Source organism: Mesoplodon bidens, assembly GCF_964165515.1.
Source record: "Mesoplodon bidens genome assembly, chromosome: 2".
Lineage (NCBI taxonomy): Eukaryota > Metazoa > Chordata > Mammalia > Artiodactyla > Ziphiidae > Mesoplodon > Mesoplodon bidens.
Window position 1 is genome coordinate 65,968,992 of NC_138177.1, and position 24,624 is coordinate 65,993,615.

Consider the following 24,624-nt stretch of genomic DNA (forward strand, 5'->3'; position numbering starts at 1 on the left):
CTAGTCCCACAGGGTCTCCCAAGAGTGAGGGGCTAAATTCTTACTTGGAGGTACCTCCATACTCACCTTACCAAATCAGCTGGGGGAGTGGGGAAAGAAAAAAAAAAAGAGAGAGAGAAATCAATAGGAACTGTTTGTACAACTCGGTTTCACTTATAACTCCATATGCCTTCCATAGTGATTTCCTTATCTCATACTGCAGAACATTTGGTTGTTCAATGGGAAATGTTTAGCACAGAGACTGCTACTTAGCAGATAATCAATGGTGACTATTTTTATGGCATGACTATTAACATTCATTAACTTGGCCATTGTCAATGGGAGCTAAGGTAAATAGGTCCTTCTCAAATAAAAGCCCAACACCCCAGACCAAAGGCATTTTTATTTACATTGATCTTCCTCAACTTACCGACAGGGTTACCTCCCTATAAACACATCATAAGTTGAAATATCACAGGTCAAAAATGCATTAATACACCTAACTTACTGAACATCATAGCTTAGACTTGTCTACCTTAAACATGCTCAGAACACTTGCATTAGCCTACAGTTAGGCAAAGTCCTCTAACACAAAGCTTATTTTATAATAAAGTGTTGAATATCTCATGTAATTTATTGACTACTATGCTGAAAGTGCAAAACGGAATGGCTGTATGGGAACTGAATGGCTGTACGGGTACAGAATGGTTATAAGTGTGTCAGTTGTTTACCCTCATGATCACTGTCTGACTGGGAGCTGCTGCTGCCCAGCATCACAAGAGAGTATCATACGGCCTATCGCTAGTTCAGGAAAAAATCTAAATTCAAACTTCAAAGTACAATTTCAACTGAATGCAAATCACTTTCACACCAAAGTAAAGTTGAAAATCCTGAATCGAACCATTGTAAGTTCTTCTGTATAGAAGGGGCTTGGAAGTCCCACCTGGCTTTAGTTAAGCTGTCATTGATGTCTTAAACAATGGAGGATCTGAGTACTAGTATTGCTAGAAGTAGACAGGTCAAGAGAATTGGGCTCTGAATAGCCTCCCCTTCCCCTGAATACACATAAAAAGGAGAACCTTGGGAGACTTGAGGTTGAATGTCCCTAACTTTGCACAGTTTTTACCCCAGATTGTTGTTACCCCAGACTCATAGGTCAATGCTTCTTCTCTAAGAGTAACATTTAGCCAGGAGTGGAAAGTAAGCATTTAGACAGTGATAGAACATGTTAAGCTCCACATTAATTGGTGCCAGAATCAGAGTCCCAGGTGTCAGTCAATTAGCAGATGACCAGCAAGTTTGTAGTGTGCACCATTTGCTTACACACTGACTAAGAAGCAACACTCTCCTTCCTGTAGATGGAGATATGGTACCCTGCAGAGCAGGATGCTCTGGCCCTGTGTGGATGGCAGCACTCTCACTGAACTTCCACTTACACTCTTTCAAGGTCCTTGGGGTACCTTCCACTAATACTATGGCAGAGAGACCTGAACTTGATGGCAGTGCCTCCTGTGTGCAGCAAGTACGGGTGGCTACTGCTGGGGCAAACCTGCGGGATTCAAAGCCACCGAGGGCACTGTTCCCAAGCTGTGTGGCTCCACCAGAGCCCCAGCCCTGACCCCATCTCAGACCAGTTCCAGGAACATGAGCCTGCAGTCTGCAAGGGACAGACTAAGAGTTCTGGTCTGGTTCAGATAGCAGCTGTGCCAGGCGGTCTGGGTTAAGGTCTCCATGTAGGAGGGGTTCAGAAGGGAGGTACTTCGAGTCCAAGGTTGCCAATCAGGCATCCCATAATAAGCCAACCTGTGAGCAGTACCAGACAGCTCCTGAGTCCTCTCACTAAATGGGGAAATAAATATATCACTGTACCACAAAGTGGCCTCTTGGTGGCTATAGAACACTTAATTATTGATTAATCTTCATTAATTAATGGATCTGAACACGAGTGCTGCTAAACAGGAATATGAAGAGCAAGTGTTCCAGGAGAGGAGAGAAGGAGGGCTTGCTGTGCTTCCAAGGCAGGGGAGACTGCCCCAGGCATGGGCTACCACCTGAGGAGGACTCAGCCACTCTCCTGTCCTAGAGGGGCACCTCTGGGTCCACAGCGCCTGTGGGTGCCACTGTGGTCACAAGACTGTATGTAAAATAAGCTAGGTGATAAAATGATAGCACAGAAGGAAGAAAAGAGACAAGTGAAAACAGGGAGAATGACAGGGGAAACAATTCAGTTCAACTTTTATTTAGCATCTACTCTTTGCCAGGAATTGAGGTTCCAAAGGTAAATAAGAAATTCTCCTGCCTTTCAGTCATTCACAGTTTAGCAGGAAAAAATAGAAGATTACAATTTCATGTTCAACACACTTATACTCAGTACTGCCTGGAAAAATAATTTAGGATCGGTGGGTGCTGAAGCACTAGTCTAACCTTAACATGGGTACCATGAAGTTTAGAGAGGCTTTGAGATATAATAAGAATAACAACAGTAATAATAAATGTCTTCCTTGAATTGGAAGAGGGAAAAAAGTAAATGATTTATGAATGCAAGCTCATCCTTTTCTCTAGACTGTGCAGGAAGACTAGGATGTCACCCAAGGCAGCACAGCAGGTAAATGCTGGCTTTATTACTTACTGGCTGTTGGATTTCGTGCAAGCTCCTTCACCTCCATGACCTTTAGTTTCCTTATCTGTTCCATGAAGATAATTATATTCTCTTTACAGAGTTGTTGTGAAGAGTGGAGATAATTGTGTGGAAGTTGTCGAGGTCCCTGACATGTAGGAGTCATTTATAAATGGGCTAAGAACGATTTATAAATAGTAGTTCTTAGAGTTATTATTCTGTTTGGCAGTGTAAATTATAATCCTTTCATCATGTGACTTTCATGCTCAAAAACCTTCAATGTTCATTAAAGATCATGGGAAAAGAACTATAACCCAAGGGAAATAAAGGAATTTCCACCTGTAGAAAGAGACAAACTAGTGTATTGTTTAATAGCAGGGGTGCTGCCTTCAGCCTAGGGTGGGCTTGAATACGACCAATGCTATTTACTACCTGTGTGTCCTTGGGTAAATTACTTAACCTTTGTGGTCAGAACTTCAGTTTCCTTATCTGTTAGATGAGGATAATAATAATACCTATTTCTTAAGGTTGTCCTGAGAATTAAATGTGATGTTGCATGTAAAGCATTAGGCAAAGTGCTTGGCATTTAAAAATTATCAAATGGTAACTGTTAAAATAATTCTTTGTACTATTGTTATTAGAGGGAATCACAACTCAGTCCCATCGGGACAAAATATGCTGATGAAAAAGCAATCTCCTCCTCACTCCCACCACCACTCCCTCCTTTTCCATATTCAGACCCTCCCTTACACACTCATCCAGGCACTTTCAATTTGTTATATTAGGGTGAACTCCAGAGCACCTCGAGAAGCTTCTTCTAATCCCCAAGCTGCAGTGGTCCAGAAAGGTGCTTGTCCTCAGAGAATCACAGGAGGACTGAACTCTGTGTGTGCAGTTTTCACCCTGAAAGCAAAATTACTGGGAACCATTCTAAGACATGGTTTCTTGGTAGAAGTCACAGGATGAATAAGTCAGCTTTCCTACTACTAAGGAGTTTACAGTTTTGAGGAAGAAATAGTGCTTCTATAAGGAACTCAAATACAAGGTTGACTGTTTTACAAGCTTGAAAACTGGTATAAACAAAAAGCAGCAGGAATTTGGAGGAGAGTGAGAACAGACATGTGGGTGATAAGGTGACTTTTCAAGGAGGAAGTGGCATCTAAATGGTGCTTTGAAAGGCAAGTCAGATTTCAATAAAGCGAGAAGGTAAGTTAGGTTATTCTAAGCTGAAGAAACAGTGCATATATAGGCATAAAGGCATAAAAACATGGAGAATCTTCTAGAAATGCTATATTTGTAAATTTTAATGTAGTGACTTTTCTAAGCATGTATGTTTACTTTTGCAATTTCTTTGTTTGAATCTCAGTTGCAGGGTCAGTTCCTGGGACTCACAAAGACTTCCATGTTATAAAAGTCTCTTTTCAGTTCACAGGCGATCTGGAGATAAAGATGTCTTTCTTGTTCTCTATGGGAAGTCATTTCATAGGGAACAATGTCAGCTGGAATCTGAGGCTTGCCCTTAAGAAAGATGGCTCCTAAGAATTGCTGAGAAAGAATTTTCTGTGCATGTCACTCAGATTCATTAGCATTTGACGTAGGATGAATATCATGCAATTTTTTTAAGGGAAGAAAGAAAGAAAAGGAAAGGAAGAATAAAACAAAAAAGGATGAAAAGAAAATTCCAAACCAATGAAACATTTTCCCTGAATTCATGGGAAAGCTGGAAAGGCCACTGTTGAAAGCAAATTGTTGAGGGAGCAGAATGAACTGGAGCAGAGCTATCTTCCAGGTCTTAAGTGGGCTCTTCCCCAGAAGGGAAATCAAGAGGACATAGCCTCCCACCTCTCCCAAGTCCTCCTCCTTCTTGTACCACTGAATGCCTGAGGTTAATAGAGAGAAATAGCCAGGGAGAGTTCAAACCAGAAAAAAATGGAAACCAGTTTCTCTGAGGGAAAAACCCAATCAGCGACACGGCAAGCAGCGAGAGAAACCTGGAGAGCAAAATGCTAAAAGCAAGTGAGAGAGGCTCTTGCAAAAGGAAATTAGATATGAACTGCCAGGTGATATAGCAAACGAAAGGTCAGTGCTATTTGGGGCTGAATATGAAGAGGCTTCAGGCATCTCAGGACAAAAAAAAAAGTACAAACTAGAGAGGGTTCAGAGAAAGGCAACCGCGTTGATTAAAGAATGGTTGTTGGCCTTGTGGTCAAAGATGAAAGGCATGAGATAGGCAGGAGCAGTCAGGGAGCTGGGTGCCAATTGTATATTAATAGCACTTTGTGGTGACAAAACACTCAACACCGTATTTATTTCTTATCCTCACAGGGTCATTCTCTCCTTGTAAAATGTGTTCATTCATCCAACTGTCATTTATTGACCACCTGCTCTGTGCCACTTACTGTACTGGGGAGTCCAAGTTAAATAAGCTACTGCCGCTGTCCTTGAAAAGCTCACTGTCCAACAGGGACCATGAAGCAGTAAGTGGAATGCCGTGGGGTAAGTACTCAACAGGTCCCATGAATTCAAGAGAAGGGATTAATATTTTAGTGCAAGAGGGCAGGGGAAGGTTAAAGAGAAGGCAATCTTTTAGGTGTATTTTGCAGAACGAATAAGTTTTCACAAAGTGGAATGGGTGGGTGGAGGGCAGTAGGATACTTCAAGCAGAGGGAACAGCATGATTAAATACACAGATGAGGGAGCAGGACCTACTGAGGCTGAAGCCTGGGGCACGTGGACAGATCAAGGAGCGGAGTCATGGAAAACAGATGACAGAAGAAACCATCATGTGTTAGAGTGTGTTGGAACATGCTGATTGGCATAAGTCTTCCCAACAAACATCCTTGAATGTCTACAAAAAAGCTCCGTTTTTGCAGGAAATATAAATGTGGGCATAACATAGTCTCTGACCTGAAGGAGCTTATCAATCAACCAATAAACACTTGTTGAGGTCTTACATGCCCTAGGTGCTAAGCTGGGGAGTCATCTCAACTAAGACAAACCTCCAGAAAGCTTTCAATCAAGATGATAGTGATAGATCAATCATATAAATCACTAAAAATTTAAAAATGAATAGAACAGAAGCCTACGGATATTACAACATACCAGTAGTGGGGGGGGGAGGGAGTATATGGTAAGTTCCTGTTCCAAATACCTATTGGGGTAAAACAAACTTCCCCAAATGTTAGTGGTTTAAGAAAAAACTTTATCATTAAAACTCATGGTTCTGTGATTTGACTGGGTTCAGCTGGGTGGTTCTCCTTTGCGTTCTCGCATGTAGTTACTGACATATGGCAGCTAGAGCTGGAATCATCTGCAGGCTCAACTGGGCTGGACATTCAGAATGCCCCTTTATTTTGATGTGTGGTGCCTCTGATGGGATGTCTGTCACAGATAGAGGCTACCCAGGCACCTGTCTCTCTCTGCATGTCATCTTCATATGGTCACCTTACACTCCCTCACAGCACAGTACTCTCAGATGCTCTTAGACATCTCACATGGTATTCAGCCTCCCTTAGGGAATATTTCCAGCTAAGGGAAAATCTGTAAGACTTCTTAGGGCTTACCTACCTAGGAAGTCATTCAATGTCACTTCTATCATATACTATGGGTCAAAGTGCAAGTCACAAGGACAGCCTGCTCAGGGTCTGAACATCAAAAGGCATGAGTCATTGTTGATTCATCTTTGGAGACAAGCTACCATGGTTCCAAATGACAATAAGGGCTGCAAAGGAGAAGGGGCCATTGTGTAGAGGACTGTCAGAGAAGATACTTCACTGGGGAGGTGGAGCTTAAGTTGGGCCTTGGAGGAAATGTGGGTTCCATCTAAGGAGAGAGAGAGCTCACAGTGAAATAAGCATATATTCTCAAGGAGACCTGAGTTTGAATCTTGCTTCTATCACCTACTTTCTAACCATGTGCCTTTAGGGGCAATACCTCACAGGGTCATTGAAGAGAATAGTGATAACTTATGTAAAAAGCCTGTATTCTAGTTAGAACTCATAAAAACAAAGTTATTATTTTAATCACAAAAGAGGGTATTTGAACCTGGATAAAAATTAAAGACATAAGGAACACTGAGGACACAATGAGTGACCTACAGCACTGTGGTAATGATATTCAGAACAAGTTAGAGATGGAAACTTGTAACAAAAGCCTAGATTCCAGTTTCTGCATTTGTCACAAAATGTACTTCTTAAAATGTATATGTGTATAATCATCTGACCAGATCATCATGGTATGATTAAAGAACAAAGAGAATGTCTTATTCCAAAATGTCATCTTCTTTAATATGCCCAAAAGTCTTCTACTCCATCATTAGTAGTTCATTCTTCTCAGTTAAGATATCTTATCCCCTGGGATCTTCTATCACAATGGAAATACTCTGGAATAAATTATACATTAAGATACCATCAAGGACTTCCCTGGTGGCGCAGTGGTTGAGAGTCCGCCTGCCGATGCAGGGGATGTGGGTTCATGCCCCAGTCCTGGAAGATCTCACATGTCGCGGAGCGGCTGGGTCCATAAGCCATGGACACTGAGCCGGCACATCCGGAGTCTGTGCTCCATAATGGGAGAGGCCACAGCAGTGAGAGGCCTGAGTACTCCACCAAAAAAAAAAAAAAATAGATATCACCAATTACTAACAATGTATTATACTCTTGAGATTACTTTTCAACCATAATAATCAAAATATTCTAGGTTATGCAGTACTAAAAATATTCCCACAATCATTTCCTTTTAATGCAACAAAACTTAACTCATATGAAGTTCTCAGCATGTCCAGGCAACTCTCCAGGGCAGCTGTCCCCCATGTGTTGGTTCCTTTGATCTCATGGCACCTCCATATCAACATGTGTCTCATGATCACCATGGCAGAAGAGAAGACAAGAGAGTCAAGCACTGGCAATTAAATGTTCCTACAAGAAAGCGACATACATCACTTCTATTCACATGCATCACTTCTATTCACATTTCATTGGCCAAAGCAAGTCACCTGGAAACATCTAGCTTCAAGGGAGTCAGGAAACTATCAGCCTCTCATGTGCCCAGAAGAGGAATTGGATATTGATTAGGAGTAATATGCATGACACATTGATCAAAGAGGAAATTCAGGGAAGAATAATTAGACTGCAATTGAAAAAAACATTGTTAGTGAAATGGAAGGGAATAGAAGAGGAGGCAGCTTTGAAGGGTCATCACTATGGGTTTCTGTATATATTAATACTCAGTGTGGCAGTAAATGCCTAGAAAAATATGAGGTGTCAAAAATAGAGACAGAAGTTCACAAAAGGGATAAAGAGGAGCACATACCCAGCATCAGCTTTGGCTCTTGCACATTTAAGAATCAAGTTATTCATCTTCAAACACCAGGCTGCAGTGCTCATTGTCATCAGAAAGCCAACAGTTTAATGGTAATTATTTTATCAATAGTTAAAAGATTTGGAGAAGGTGCTGGAGTAGGCATTCTGTATAAGCCGGAAAAGGAGGTAGGCTGTAATGAAACAGTAGAAACTGGGTCATAGTTAGGAGGTTGAGAAAAGAGATAGGCCGGTAAAAATAGAAGATTGTGTCTGAGTATCAGGAGATATCACAATGAGAAACTGAAAAGCAAGGATAATCTGAAATGGCTTTGAACTGATTTCAGTACCAGATTCTGGGGTGAGGAGAGCAGCCTGATACATTTTAGGGAAAAATGTCTTTGGGGAAGGTAGCTTCAGGGAAGAGCCTAGTGATCCTAGTGGGGATCTACCATGCTGGTAATAGAAATATCCCAAATAAGGGAGATGGGGCTGCTGCCCAACTCTTTACTTGTACACTTAAGCAGTTCTAAGGGTGGTTTATCACTGCCATTCTGACATGACTCCTACCATCATATACTCTCTAGTTCTAATTCACTGTAGGCTTATATTAGATGAATACCTGGCCACTTTTTTTTGTTTTAACTTTTTATTTTAAAACTGTTTTAGAGTAACAGAAAAATTGAGATGACAGTACTGAAAGTTTTCATACATCCCACTTCCAGTTTCCCCTCTTATTTGTATCTTACATTAGTATGGTACATTTGTCATAATTAATGATCCAATATTGTTACATTATTGTTAATATGGATGACACAATGGAATATTACTCAGCCATAAAAAGAATAAAATAATATCATTTGCAGCAACATGAATTGACCTAGAGATTATAATAAGAGAAGTCAAACAGAGAAAGATAAATATCATATGATATCACTTATATGTGGAATCTAAAAAAATGATACAAATGAACTTATTTGCAAAACAGAAATAGACTCACAAACAAATAGAAAACAAACTTATGGTTACCAAAGGGGAAAGGGTCAGGGAAGGATAAATTAGGAGTTTGGGATTAACATATACACACTACTATATATAAAATAAACAACAAGGACATACTGTATAGCACAGGGAACTACACTCAATACCTTGTAATACCTGTAATGGAAAAGAATCTAAAAAAATTATATATATATATATATATATATATATATATATATATATATATATATATATATATATATATATATATATATATATATATATATATATATATATATATATATATATATATATATATATATATATATATATATATATATATATATATATATATATATATATATATATATATATATATATATATATATATATATATATATATATATATATATATATATCTGAATCACTTTGCTGTACACCTAAAACTAACATTGTAAATCAACTACACTAGAATTAAAAAAAAAACTAAAATATTAAAAAAAAAACTAATGGATGACAATTTTTAAAAGCTAATTCTGTGTATGATTTAGCGATTGGCAATGGTCATAGTGTATGTTTGTAAGTGAAATAAAAGGGGTTTTGAAACAGTAAAACTTTACATAGAAAGAACAGAACATTTCAGCAACCTCATCTCTGGTAGGCAAACAACAACAAAATCACATACAGAAAGGGTCTCTAGAGCCAAAATAGGTATTATTTCATTTATGCACTAAAATTCAAACTCAATGAAATAGAATGAAACTAACAGGACTATCAAAAGCTTGAGTCTATATCTTAAAAACAAACACACAAACAAGCAAAACAGAAAAAAACCTAGTCACCAGCAAGGAATGTGTCAGACTCATCTGTCTCATCTCTTCTCAGCTGCTGGTTCTGGAGACTTTCAACCTACGCTTTCTGAGTGTCTCCTAAATAAGCATAGTAATGCATTCAGTAGCTTATTCCAACATGGGGGGTCTAGAATTACTCATGTTGCTCCAGGCTGGGTATCTGATAGTCTTTGGTGAATCTCTGAGTACTTGTGTATCTTCTAAACTACAGCTTTCTTCATAAATACCAAAGATATTAAAGCTTGCCCTCCTGATTTACTTCTTCAGTTCTCTCTTGAAATTCCAGGCTGCATGACTGATTGATGTAATGGACCTTTCCAGATATCCCACCAAACAGCCAGACTTTTCCCCTACGTGTATCCTCTACTTGGGGGTACTATTTCAAGTCAGATAGAACTCCTATTTCAAGCCAGATAGTCAATTCTATTACTTTCCTGACTATGGATATTTCTACTTCCAAAGATACCTGCTATCATTTCTTACCTATTCCTTGGATATTCACAATATCTAAGATCAGACTGAAGGTCACTATACCCATTTGGGTGCTATAATCTAAACTGCTAGCTGCCTGCCTTCATGTACAAATCTGACCATTGCTGGAAAATCTGATTTCTCAACACAAGTATCTAGCCCTGTGTGATTGGCCTGAGTAAATCTGGAAGCACTGAGGGAAGTACAAATGGTTGTGTGTGTGGAGGGGGGAAGATTTATGCTGGAGCTCATTGAAGAATCTACAGAGAATCATTGTTAGGGAAGGTCGCTGATGGGGAGAAACATTGGGGTGGTAGGTGGAGTTTAGGGATAAGAGAAAAAGGAGGCAGCTCCAACAAGAACCAAGGGTCAGCAGTATTTCATAGGACCTCCACTGAAAGAGCAGGGGGCTGGAAGATTAACAGCCAGAAAGGAAAAAAAGACAATGAACAATCACTAAAGTAAAAGAAGTGAAGGAGACGGTCCACTTTTTCCTAGTTGGAGACCTAAGTCGGGTTAGTGAGTCAGCATTTGTCCCAAGCAGCCAAATCACTGCCCTAAAACATTAGATTCACTTGTACTCAAATTTTGTCTGCACCTAGATTTGGGCACAAACCACAAGATCACTCACTTTAAACTTTCATCTCTGATTTCTAGTTTTTCATCACACTCAAGATTTCTATTTCATCAGTGGAAAAATATGAGAGCCCTCCAGTGGCCAAAAATAAAACCTTTAAATTTGTACCACCCCTAAGTAAAGCCTCTTTAGCCTTGTGAGAAAAAAGTTGTCTCCATATTTCAAAGGCAGATAATTCAGTGTCAGATAAGGTAGAACTTTTTATTACCATTCCATTGACTCTCAAATAACTTGAGTAATTCTTAGCACAGCCAGACAGAGGCACAGCTTTGGAAACAGAATCAGAGATGAATCATTACAACACACAGAAAAATGCGTCTTGGTATATTTTCTTAAATGGAGATTTGTTATATAAAAATAAAGCAACAAAAAAGAGGAGTTAGGATTCGTTATGGTCAAGTTAAAGAACTCATGTACAGAGGAACTTGGACTCCTCTCTTCAAAGATATAAGTCTGTAGCCATGAGGAACTCTTCTTAAATTCCTAATAGGGATTTATATAGCTATATGGCTGTACAGTTTGGTGTTTTTTTTCCCCCTTCCTCTGGCTTATCTATGCTATACACTTTCTCTTATCCATGCTAATGGAAGGGATCAGTAGTGCAGATAATTGAAAGGTTATGTGCCAACAAACTGCTTTGTGGTTGTTGCCAAAAACTCCCCAGCGTTTCATGGTTAATGAAAAGTCAAGCAATGGCAGGGTTCTCATCACATAGCAGCCCAGTATAATAATAATAGCTATTATTTATTGAGCCCTCACTATGTACCAGATTAAGTGCTTCATATCCAATTATCTCATTTCATTCTCACCTACAACCCTATTAAATTAGTATATTTTCTCTTTTATGGATGAGGAAATTGAGTCTCAGAGGGTCAAGTAACTTCCAATCGTTGTTCTAAATCGTTTAAGTAGTAAAGCCATATTTGAAACCAAGTTTTTTATTAAAGCTTGAAACCAAGTTTTTTTATTAAAGCAAAGCCCATGCACCCAGCCATTTTGCTAGTCCACCTCCAAATGCCATAGTGCATAAACCCATGCTTGGGAGAATGATTCTGTAAATGTGGGATGTTAGAAGTGGATTCAGAGCATTGGTCCTGCTTTAACCTCCATAATGGAGTATTTCCAGACTAGACTTCTTATTCATAGGTTTTCTGGATTTGAGTTACTCCTAAAATTCTAATTAATCTCTGGATGAGGGAGAGGTTTGAGATCCCACATACAATGAATACACTTTAATCTTTGTCTGAGGTTCTCCGTAGAACTTGGCTTAGCAACAGCTCCCTTCTTGAATATCTTTCTTATTTCAGCTTCGAGACCCCATTCAATCCTCATTCTTTCTTTACAACTATTTCTAATTTCTTTCACTCTCATCTCTTCCTCAACCCTTCCCTTATATATTGGTGTTCCCCATGGTGTTTCCCTTTGCCCTATTCTTGGCTTGCTTGATGCGTTCTTGACATACCTACAACCAGGATCCAGATTCCAATACTTTGCCAGTATCAATATTTAGTTTTAATCTCACTCCATTGCCCAAGCTCCATACTTTCAACTGACAACTCATTATTTCTATTTGAATATCATATTGACACCTGAAACTCACCAATCTGGAGTGTGTTGCTTAGACTGCTAAGAAAATTGTATTATTTAGTGTACTTGGCAAAGTATCTTTCTATGTGATATATATTACTCTTAGCATCATTATCAATAAGCAATTAAGCAATGGATGAATACATGTACAAAGTTCAAACTTTTTAGCCAAGAGTACACTGATTGTCTTCTAGCTTTATATCAACCTTCATTTTCATACCTTCAATTCCCTCCCTTCTGACCCAACTCCCATCTAACCCTTAGATACTCTAAGTTAATTTCTTAATTTTCCACACCCTACTGTAGACAAGATTTTGATTCTATGCTTCTGGGTCTATGCATATTGTTTTCTTCATTTTCTTTTTATACTGTGAAGTTTTGCTCTAAAATTCATTCCACGTGTTTGCTCTTTTTGCCCAGGTCTTCAGTCAAAGTTAGTAGTACTTTTATCTTTGATCCTATAGTACCTTGTATCCATTGGGAATATGGAATTTGTATTTTAATGCAAAAATTAGAATATCTGTCCTCTCCACTATGAACCATGAGAGGTGAAGAACTGAGATTTATGCTTCTTTTTACTTTTATTATCAAACAGAGTTTCATTACACACAAAGGGTTGATGAAAATAAATGATCTATAATCTCTATCTTTGTCATATTTTGGTATATACAGTGTTTAGAGCAATCAGAATTAATTAATTTAATCTCACCTACAGGTCCAATCAGGAAGGGGTGGAAGCTTTAGAAATTAACACCACTTCTATAATTGTGAAGCATTTAGAATAAAATATAAAAGGGAATTTCACAGATAAACACTAAAAAGAGAGGTAGAGAAAACCAGAGGGGTGAGTGAGGAGCTAAGAAATCAATAAGGGCAAGTAATTAACATTTAAATGAGATAGAGATTGGCATCAAAGATTAGGATCTCACCTTTCTCAGTAATTCAAACCATTCTTCATTTTGTTCAGTGGCAGCATCATTCTCTTAGTACTCTCTGCATGTCCCCAGTTTGCCAAAACTTGAAGATATTTCCACTCTTTCCCCTTCTTCATCTTCACTGATGCTCTGATCTTTTGGTTGCATACAGGCATTTTGTGTAACCTCAGGTGCCAAAGAACCCAGGAAAAGCAGAAATAGCAGGCAGCAAGGCAGTAGGAAACAAGTGAGAATTAACTACTGTGAAAGTGGGGGGTAGAATAACGCTGGCACACAGGAAAGCTGGACCTGAAAATTGATGCAGATTAAGGCATCCTCATAGATGTCAGCGACAGCAGTTTAAAGATACACACTACAGTGTTTCACTTTTAGCATGTGTCATTATCTACTCCATTATTTTGTACAACTAACTGACTTCTTGTATACTTATTGTATACATTTTTTGGTCTCGAAGTTGCTACTTAAACATATTTTCTTTCTTTTTTCAATTTAATTTTTTTTTAAGATGTTGGGGGTAGGAGTTTATTAATTAATTAATTTATTTTTGCTGTGTTGGGTTTTCGTTTCTGTGCGAGGGCTTACTCTAGTTGCGGCAAGGGGGGGCCACTCTTCATCGTGGTGCGCGGGCCTCTCACTATCGCGGCCTCTCTTGTTGAGGAGCACAGGCTCCAGACGCGCAGGCTCAGTAGTTGTGGCTCACGGGCCTAGTCGCTCCGCGGCATGTGGGATCCTCCCAGACCAGGGCTCGAACCCGTGTCCCTGGCAATAGCAGGCAGATTCTCAACCACTGCACCACCAGGGAAGCCCTCAATTTAATTTTTATTGTAGTTGATTTACAATGTTGTGTTAGATTCAGGTGTACAGCAAAGTGACTCAGTTATACATATACATACATCTACTCTTTTTTTAGATTCTTTTCCCGTATAGGCCATTACAGAGTATTGAGTAGAGTTCCCTGTGTATACAGTAGGCACTTGTTAGTTATCTATTTTATATATAGTAGTGTTTATATATCAATCCTAATCTCCCAATTTAGCCCTCCTCCCCTCTTACCCCCTGGTAAGCATAAGTTTGTTTTCTACATATGTAACTCTATGTTTTTTAGATAAGTTCATTGGTACTTTTTCTTTAGATTCCATATAAAAACAATATTATATGATATTTGTCTTTCTCTGACTTACTTCACTCAGTATGACCATCTCTAGGTCCATCCATGTTACTGCAAATAATATTATTTCGGTTTTTTTATGTCTGAATAATATTCCATTGTATATTTTCTGATGTCTCAATTTACTCATCAACACTGTCTCCCTAGTTTGACTTATCATATTCCTCTGTGGAAGAAATAGCTCATTATTCCCCAGTTTCCATTCTCTCCTTCTATGGTAGTAGTTTTTAATCCGGTCAGACCAAACACCCAATTGTTACACTGAATATTTTACAGTGTTTACTATCCTTTACGATCCTGAAATTTGTAGATATACCTTATTATAAAGTACTTTGAAAAGAGTCAGTAATGTCCTAAGTATAATATCAAGAAAAGGAGAAAATAAAAGCCAGTTAAAATAAAATAATTTACATTATTTATTTAAAATAATATATAATTTAATATGTAAATGCTCATGCATAGCTACACTAGAAATAAAGTAGTAAGATGAGTATTCCTAAACTTAAACCAGGATGAATGTGACACTTACAGATGGGGACCTGCACAGTGTCTTATATAGATTTTTTTTCTGAAATGGTGAACAATTCTGGCTAAAGATGCAAATATAACCAAATGCAATTCTCCCTTGACTGAACCAGTAGGTACACCTCTAAAAAAATCAGTGTATGCTACAGCTGCACAATTATATGGAAAGTAGAGTTAAGCTCTACACTTAGAAAATTATAATTTTTTCCCACCTACCTGGGCATCCTTCAGGATTTTCAAAAGTTGTGCAGAATACAAGCCAACTCTTTATCGTGCAAGGCTGTTCTGGATACTGCGGTTCACCCAGCCTCCTTGGATCTTCCAATTAAGTGACAAGAAGACTTTCCAGTCATTGTGTCAAACAAAAGCACCATCACACAGGTCTAAAATTCTACCTAAGAGATGAGTTGAAAACTATTGTTTTCTATGAATAGACTCCCTTATTTCTAACCAGCTATCCAGCTGCTCCGAACATGCTAGATTACATTTTCTAGCCTCTGGGATGGCTAAGTGTGGTCATATAACTAAGTTTTGGCCAGTGGTTATGAGTACAACTTTTGTATTTTGCTCTAAAAGGAAAAGGTGTGCCCTCTCCTTCTTTTTTGCTGTCTTGCTGCTTTGAATGAAAATGCAGTGGGAGACATTTTTTGCCATAGGGTGAGAGCATGACTTTAGGAATAGAAAATAAGGAGAAAAAAGGATCCTGAGTCGTTGTTACTGTGGGATTGCCTTGCCTATGGTGTCAGACACCTTTGACATCCTGCCTCACATCTCTTTTTCTCTGACTTCAGCTGCAGCTGCTGTGGAAAGTTCCATGAGAGCTTTGACTCACTTCAAACTAGCAGTGTCCTGCATTAAGTATATTCTGTATGTCTTCACTTTCTGCCACTTGGCTTCTCTTATAATTTGAACACCAGAAAGAACTTGCTCAGACAGTACACATGCAACTGGGAAGTACATGGGTGTTCATATCCTCAGAGAAAACTGTCAACCCATTGGGAATGGGTAACATTGGATACATTTTCCTGCTTCCCCCTTTTAGCTTGACAATTCTAGTAGACATTCTGGACACTTCTCATGCAGTCCCTGCAGAATCTAACTCCTAGAGCCCTTAGGTTTATTAACTGCTGTGGATATTTTAAGGAAAGGAAACAACCAACTCAGCATACAGGAATAAAACAAGAGGCCTCCATAGCAATGATTAAAGCAACTGTCATCTCCTGCATCCACAGGTCAGAGGGTGCTCAATATCATGATCAGAATTTTTTTTGTAAGAGTGTATTGCAGGGGACACAAAGGATACATGTTGTGCTTCTGTCAAAGACAGGAGCTGATAGGAAAGAAATGGGACCCTGAGACCTGGCACGGAGATATTTGAATAAATGAGTCTGAGAAATTTCTATACCTATGCTCCCTGGCATGGAGATATTTGAATAAATGAGTCTGAGAAATTTCTATACCTATGCTCCCTGGCATGGAGATATTTGAATAAATGAGTCTGAGAAATTTCTATACCTATGCTCCCTTGCAACCTCTGAGCCAGCAGAAGCACTCCAACCCTAGCTGGAGACAAGCCTCTCCCTTTGTTAAGGAACCATGCAAGTACATGAACAAGGCAAATGCTTCAAAACATATTGCTTGTCATCTATCCCTACATATCCTTCTTGACTCCAGACCAAAAACTGGGCTCGGAGCTCAGTATACCCTAAGCAAGGAAGCATAGTCCATGTTTCAAGAGGAAAAATCTTACTAAACCAAAATGATTTTAGTACTTGACTAGTAAGTACAAATAGAGAGTTGATCTTAAAGGAGTTAGACTTGGGAAAAAGAGCAAAATATATAGCTACATACACCCTGTAGTTATTTTTCAAATGCATCTTTGAAATGTATACACTTACTAGCTAGCAGAATGTTCACACTGGTTTTCTGAACTGTGGTGTTTGGAAGTTATTATGGTAAAAAGGGCTAATGGAAGCTCCTGAAACATCCCCTGCAAACCCCATCTTGCCATTATAGTAAAACAGAAGTAATAATTCATCCTTGGAAGAATTCTAAAGATTAGTGTCATTCTCAAATACAAAGTTGGCAGGAGTGTGGTCCTCATCATAACCCCACTTGGTTCCACTGTTGGAACCCTGAAACAACAATGGGAATCATATTCAGAGGAAAATAATTATGAATCACAATAAACTTTATCACTAAGTAGCCTCAATAGCAGCTCCTACGCTGCATGTGGTATCTTTACTATAATTGACACTTGATATGCACCTATTAATCTGGCAAATGTGTTCTTTTCTATCTACCAGAAGCTGTTCACATTTGCATAGAGACAGCAGCTGTACAGATTCATTGTCTTGTCCAAGCACTAGATTAACTCTCTTGCTCTCTGCCACTATATAATATGTAGGGACCTCAATCATCTTGACATTCCTTAGAACATCATGCTAGTCCCCTATATTGATGCCTAATGATGATGTTCATTGGACCTCGTGGCAAATACTCCAGATACTCTAATATCCACATACATAGATGCAAGACACATACATGTCAGCACGGTGGAGGATAAGTCTCTCGAAATTTCAAGGACGTGCCACATTAGTACTAGTTTGTAGGGATCCAAAAGTCCAGAATATTAATGAGCATCCATTCTGTGTGTTTTGTACTTTGGGCCCTTTGGATTTTGAAAGTAGCCTATGCCATGCCTCAGAACATTGCTTTGGCCTAATTATTGAGTGGCTCATGAAGCTGTCAGTTTTAAGTGAGTCAGCCCACATCCTCAGGGTTCTGGACAGGGCCATGATGTCTGTGGCTGAGAATTGGCTGAGAATTGTTCTTCATATGTTTGATCACAATAGTGAATGGATGATTTCGGCATCCATGATCAAATAAGGGCAAGGCAAACTGTGGACTCACACTACCCAGAAATGAAGGCCTTGGTCACACCACCAAGAAAGCAACCAATCAGCTGAAGTGTCAGGCAAGAGTAAGGGAAATCTAGAATGTGTGGTGGAAAGAAGAGATTTTGAATATCAATTAAAACCTCTGGGCCAGTAATCTTGTGGGATCAGCAATGAGACTGTAATTTGTTTCACTAACCTCTGTTTATTAAATCTCTTGTAAATATTGCAACCAGCCTTGACCTTGATGAGTTATTGATAGATGGAACTGTATGTAGGCATGAAAAAAGCTGGACAGTGTGAGGGGTAGACTGTGTCAGATGCCTCTGTGCCCCAGTCCACATCATCTCAGCATACATGTGATTCCAGCCATGACAACTGCCAATGGGGAGCTCCATATTAGCTTCAACTCACTTCATGATGACAGTGCTTCCCATCAGGAATGCTCCACATGTCTTCGGTTTCTGCCCCAGAGTCTCCCCAACACCTAGGACACTGGCAGGAACTTGCTTTGGCAGCATACCTTCTACTTCTAAGAATCTGGAGAGTTTCACCCTAAGGGCGATCCTGAAATGATATGTCCACAAATGATGGACATTGGTAAATACCCATCCTCCCATTCTTCAGCTAGGCAATTCTGGAAGGCATTCTGCAAGTTTCTCAGGTGGTCCCAGTGAAATCAAGGCCTCACACAAGAGTGACCCCAATGATATGTCCTTACAATGGCTTGTCTCCTTCCATGTCTTACTCCCCCTGAAACTCATTCTTGTTCTCTGAGATCATAGCCTAAGTAAACTACATGAAAATAAGTTTTTGTCATGGGTATGTGTTTGGGAGGACATAGGTTAAAACACTAGCTCTGGGTTGCTAACTTCTGGTCTGACATGAAGGAAGTTAACATTTACTTTTGCCATCATCATTTTGGCCAAAATGTATCCAACTAATATGTCCCTATTTTAATATGACTGATATTCTAATATGACTCCTAGTCTAGTTATTTCTGTCTTGGTGTAACTTTCTAGTTTCAATTTCTGTATCTAACCATTTTCTTCTGGCATTTTAGTTTAAATTCCAGCGAGAAAAACTTTGATTGATTTAGCTCATCCTTTCAAACCAGGTCAATCCATAACCTGGATATAAATCAACAGATCTCGTGGAAAAAGTGTATTATTAGATGAATTAACTACTTCCAGAAAGGAGAGGTGAGGTGCATATGGTAATAAACACAAAGCTATTCCTTCATGCAAGAACATGAGTGAGACAGTTTCCCCTAGAAAGAGCTGTGAGCCTGGGCAGCCTCATGACTGATTGGAATTACATAGTCCTCCAAGACTCCAAATCTTCCCCAAGCATCTCTTATTTTCATCCCTTTATCTTCATTACTACTACCACAGAACAACCGCATATTCATCAAGTTATGGTTGTTAGCACAAAACTCTTCTACAATAGCTTCCATTCATCCAGCTTCATCACATTTTCATTTGGCTTTTACAACTGTGACATATTAAGCTCTCCATTTTGATCATTATCTTCTCCTGTTCAAGTGTCCACCGTAGATATTTCTTGCCTCTGCATCAACTCTAAACCACTAAGCCTAATATTTAAGATACTCATAAACTACATACTGGAATATAAGTGTCTTTAGGGCAAGGCTATATCTTCTTCTCCTTTAAATATGTCCTAGAATCTCTGCAAAGTCCTTGGCAAACAAGAAATTCTCCGTAAATGTATGTTGAATTTAATTTAATAGATGTTTCTGAACCTTTCATCTATCATCTTCTTAGGCACTTAAGGAAGTCTCCCATCTGAGAAAACAAATATAGTATTTTTCAAATGAGAAATCAATCTAAACAACATAAGGAGGATATATAGCATCAAAAGGGAGCCACTATTAAATGATATCAACAGAAAATGGAGGAGGATCAAATAGATTATATATTAGTATAGGTTATGTCCAGGGAACAGGTAATCCCAGAATTACTCTTGATTTTTTATTCAACTAAAAGACTAATGTACATTGTTACCTGATCAATTTCATTAATTCCTTTGTAATTAATCACTAGCATGGACCAAAAAAAAATCCACGGAAATTGGTCCACATAAAAGATACAGTATTTCTGAAAAAAAAAAGATCATTTAATTAAATACCATTAACTATCTTTTACTTATTGCAACTTTTTGTAGTAATATTTTTAAATGCCTCTATTTCAATAATAAAGATTGTGAAAAAATAACTTTATGTATGATTAAAGCTGACATTTTGTTAGACTTCATTCCTGTTAAGGGCAAGAAAATTTAGCCAGTTAACTCTTGTAATAATGATCAGCACAATTCTCTTTGTAGTCAAGTCAGGTAGGAAAATGCATTCCCAGTAGCCAATGAGGCTTCCAGTTACCCTTCAAATTTTGGGGGGGGGACACAGACTTCTTTAGATTCTGTTGAAAGAAGAAAAAAAATTATCCATAATATATTACCTACAATTCTTGAAAGTGAGGGGTCATGGACACACTAAGATCCATTCACTGACCTTGGATTTCAAACCTGTGCCTTAAGTGAGGTCTCCAAAGTTACATCATGTTCCTAGCAAACATGGGTGCACATTCATTCAACTCTCATAAGGCCCTTCCCTGTGTCAGATACTGTGCTATGTCCTGAGAAAGTAGATCAATAAAACACATTTGATTCCATAAGGGAATTTACAAAGAGGTATGGAAAGACTAAAATGAACAGAAGTGCTATGAGATCTTCTGAATACTATGAGTGTGGCACAGTCTAGAAGAAACCAATCTGAATAACATTAAAATGTGGAAGATTGAGTCAGACTACTTGGGATTGGATCCCACCATAGCCTTTTAAAACTAATATAATTTTGTGCAAGTTATCTAAGTGTTCTGTGCCCCAGTTTATTTTTCTATATATTGCAGATGATAACGTCTGCAGTTCACAGGGTTTTTGTGAGGATTACATGATTTGGTGTATATAAATCATTTAAAACAGTGCCTGGACCATAGCATAGGCTCAACAAATTAAGATTATTCAATTAAGATTACAAATTATGTTTATTGTACTCATCAGGGAGCATACATTCAGCTGGAAAAGCCCCCCACCACATGACTGAAATGGAGGGCATGGCTAATTGGGGGGCAGGAGTGGGAGTGCAGTGAGGAGCAGGAAACATAATGCATTGTTTTCCTTGTCCCCAGGAGCTCTCCTTTGGGGTTTATAGGAGCCCAGTCTTCCAACAGTCTCCTGAGGACTCAGATGTGTGATGCTTTTCTCTATGAAGCATCCATTACTCTAATAAATATTTGCAGTGAGTGCCACTGTGCAAGAAGAGTAAGGGACTTGAACAAGGTCACATGGGAGAGTGGCCACAGAAGGACAAGGAACCTCCAAATCCTTTCCTGGTTTCTTCTCCAGCACACCAGTTAGACTTCCAAATGAAATTTCACTTATTTGATTTATCCAATGAAGCACACATGCTCTTAAGATGACAAAAATTATCTTGGATGAGCATTAGAGTAGGATTTTTTTCTAAAGGCATGGAGCCAGTATTTGCAATATAATAAGAAAGTCATCAGAATTATTATCATGACATGATAGGAGAATACCAACTATTTGCTGTTTACTCCTATCTCTTCAGTAATGAGTTCATTCATTTTAAGAAAAAGCACACATGTTCTTTTAGTCATATTAATAAATAAACATAATTTTTATAAACTATTATGCATCATGCTTTTTTATCTAATGGTTCTAATATAGACTCCAATTCCTAAAGTATTATTTTAAAAATGTTTTCCTATATAAGCCAAACTAAAGATTTCAGTTCTGCTTCTTGCTTCTTTATCCTAAATCTTTGTTTTGAGAATTAAGTGAGGCAATGTATGTAAATTACCTGTCACAGTGCTTGATTTAATAGGAGCCTTATTAATTATAATATCAATAATAAGAAGTAATGTTATTATTCTCATAATATATTTACTATGGCAACAATTGATTTTTTAACACACACATAAAATGTTTATAGATGCAATGGATGAGCCAGACTTGACTCACAAACAGGCAACAACAGGTAAAATTTCATGGTCATCAGAGAAAACGCATTCCCTTGAAAATCCTTTCTCACTTTTTGCTTCATATTTGAAATTCCACAGTCAGAATTTCGGACTTGATTGTCTGTTAATATTGCAACTATCTATAACTTCCCCCAGCTCTGCCACTGAAGGCTAGTCATTTAAGTTATATCAGTCTTTTCCACTTAAACATGAAAAACACCCAAAGAGATTTCATCAGGGTTGCAGACCCAGAGACTAAAAACACAAGTTGTCTGGTGTAATGAAAGTTAGGAATTCAGACCACACTGACTTAGACTTAGGGAGAGGGCTCAGGCCATGCCCTTAAACACTGTTGTTTCCCAGGCTTCTGATCTCAAGACTGTTTTTTGATTCCCCATTCTGTCTTGTTTCTCCCTTTCCTTGGTGATCTCATTCATTTCAGGTTTGAACTGTTCACCAGCTGAGGACCTCAAATTTTCTAGACTAGATTACCATTCTGAGAAGCTGGCTGTTATGGTCAACTGCCTACAAGAACTCTTCACTTGGAAAAGTCTTCTGTGAGTCTCTCAGGGAGCATCAGTGTCCCTTTTACAGGCTCCATTACACATGGTCCATCTCTACCATAGCATATCAAACCATATTATGGTCTCTTTACTGGTCTATTTTCCCCACTTTATGGTCTATTTTCCCCACTGGACTAGGAGTGCCCTGTTTCTTCATTAATTAATTAATTAATTCACTCACTCATTATTCAATCAACAAATGGGTGATTTGTGTTTAGATCCAGGGAACAGAACTACTGTGCCTGGCTCGAAAAGGTGACCAATAAATGTTTGTTGAATGAATGAATAAACAAATGTTGAAGTAAGTGAATAAATCAATGACCAAAATAAAGTGGCTACAACACTAAAGACAAACTTCTCCTTCACAAGTAGACTCAGGCTGGTCCTGGTTGCTGATAATCAGAAACTGCCGTCAGAGGCAAATGTATGACTCTATTCTGGAACATTGTGTAACAGGGTTCAGGGAAAGGCAGTGTGATGAGAGTGAGATTAAGCAGTTTGATAACATCAGCCTCCACTCACCATTTCTCATGGTGGACTGAATGATAAATGTGGGTCTGTCAGGCATCTATCGAAATTCCTGGAACACCTGTCTCTTGACTTCCAGGATAGCTCTTCTCTTCTATTTCTAAGCAGAAATGAGGAAATGCATTTCAAACTTAACTTTATCTCAGCTGCTCAAGAAACTGGTTTTATATATATTTCTTGGAATTTCCCATTAAGAGGTTGTTTGATTGTACTTCCTCTGACCTTTTGAGTAGCTGGAACATGGTTGGAGTATTGTTTGACTAGATCATTAATATGTCCATAGGCTAAATAGAGGGAAATATACCTTGGAGCTCTTTGAAAATACGTTTTAAAGGGCAGAGCAATTGTTTTTCATTTGAAGCCAATTTCAGAAAATGAACTTGGGGACCAAAATATGGCTAGAGTCTGGCTCAGGCTTTCTTAGAGGCAAAAACTAAACAGAGCCCTAGTTTTTCCTAAACATTTTCCAAAAATATTCCATAGGCATCCTTGTTGATTTCAGGGATAGAAGCCAATCATAGACTGTTAAAGCCAGAAGAGAATTTAGTATCTAATTCAACTTTTACAAGTTACAGATGTTGAAATTAAGTCCTGGAGTTTTGAAGTGACTTGTTCAAGATCATTCAACTATGTGATTGTAGAACCTATAGCAGAACCACGTATGTGGATTCCTCTCCCATTCTTTCTCTTACCCTATTTTGTTTGGTTTGGTTTTGAACTCTATCACATGGTCTTCAGAAAACGTACTATGTTCTGACATATATAGGACTTACACATTTCTTCCATTTTCAACAAGACATTGAGCATTATGTGTAAGACAATATCCTCAACATCATGGAGGATTCAAAGATGAATTAGACACTCAGTCTTCATGAAGCATACCTTCTCCTCCCTAACAGGATAGCATGATAGTTTCACAAATGATCTGTAGTGTAGAACCAATGAAAGAAAAGGTTTACTGGGGACCCAGAGACTGAATCTGATCTAGTGCACTGTAATAGAATATGACTGTGCGCTGCCAGCTATCGTTTTGGTAACCATCCTTACAGGCATCCAGAGAATCTCCTTTCCGGGTGGTAATCAGGATGCACATTTGTTCACCAATCTTGCATTTTCCATTTCTTAGAACTGTCATCCCATATTTCTCCAGGGGTCTCTGGCTTTACTCACCTAAATCCCAAATTAAATCCCTTGTGATCATGATTGCTAAGTGGAAGAAGCTTTCCTCACAGTAACTGGAAAGACTCATAAGTACATTCAGAAAGGATTTGAGCTGTGGGAATAGTTAAAGCTTAGGTCAGAAGTTGAACGTTTGCCTGAAGGTATATTTTTGTTGACCTATCTAATGTTGACCCGTATAGTGTTTTAAATTTGAACTAGTTGCCAACATATAAATACTGGAAAACTGCGCTCACTAATTTGGGTTTCAAGACTCCACAGAAAGACTGGAAATTCTGGCCACACTGGGTCTGCCTTTCCACATGGCAATAATTGCTTGGAGATTAGATTAGTAACCACCAGTCCTTTAGACAG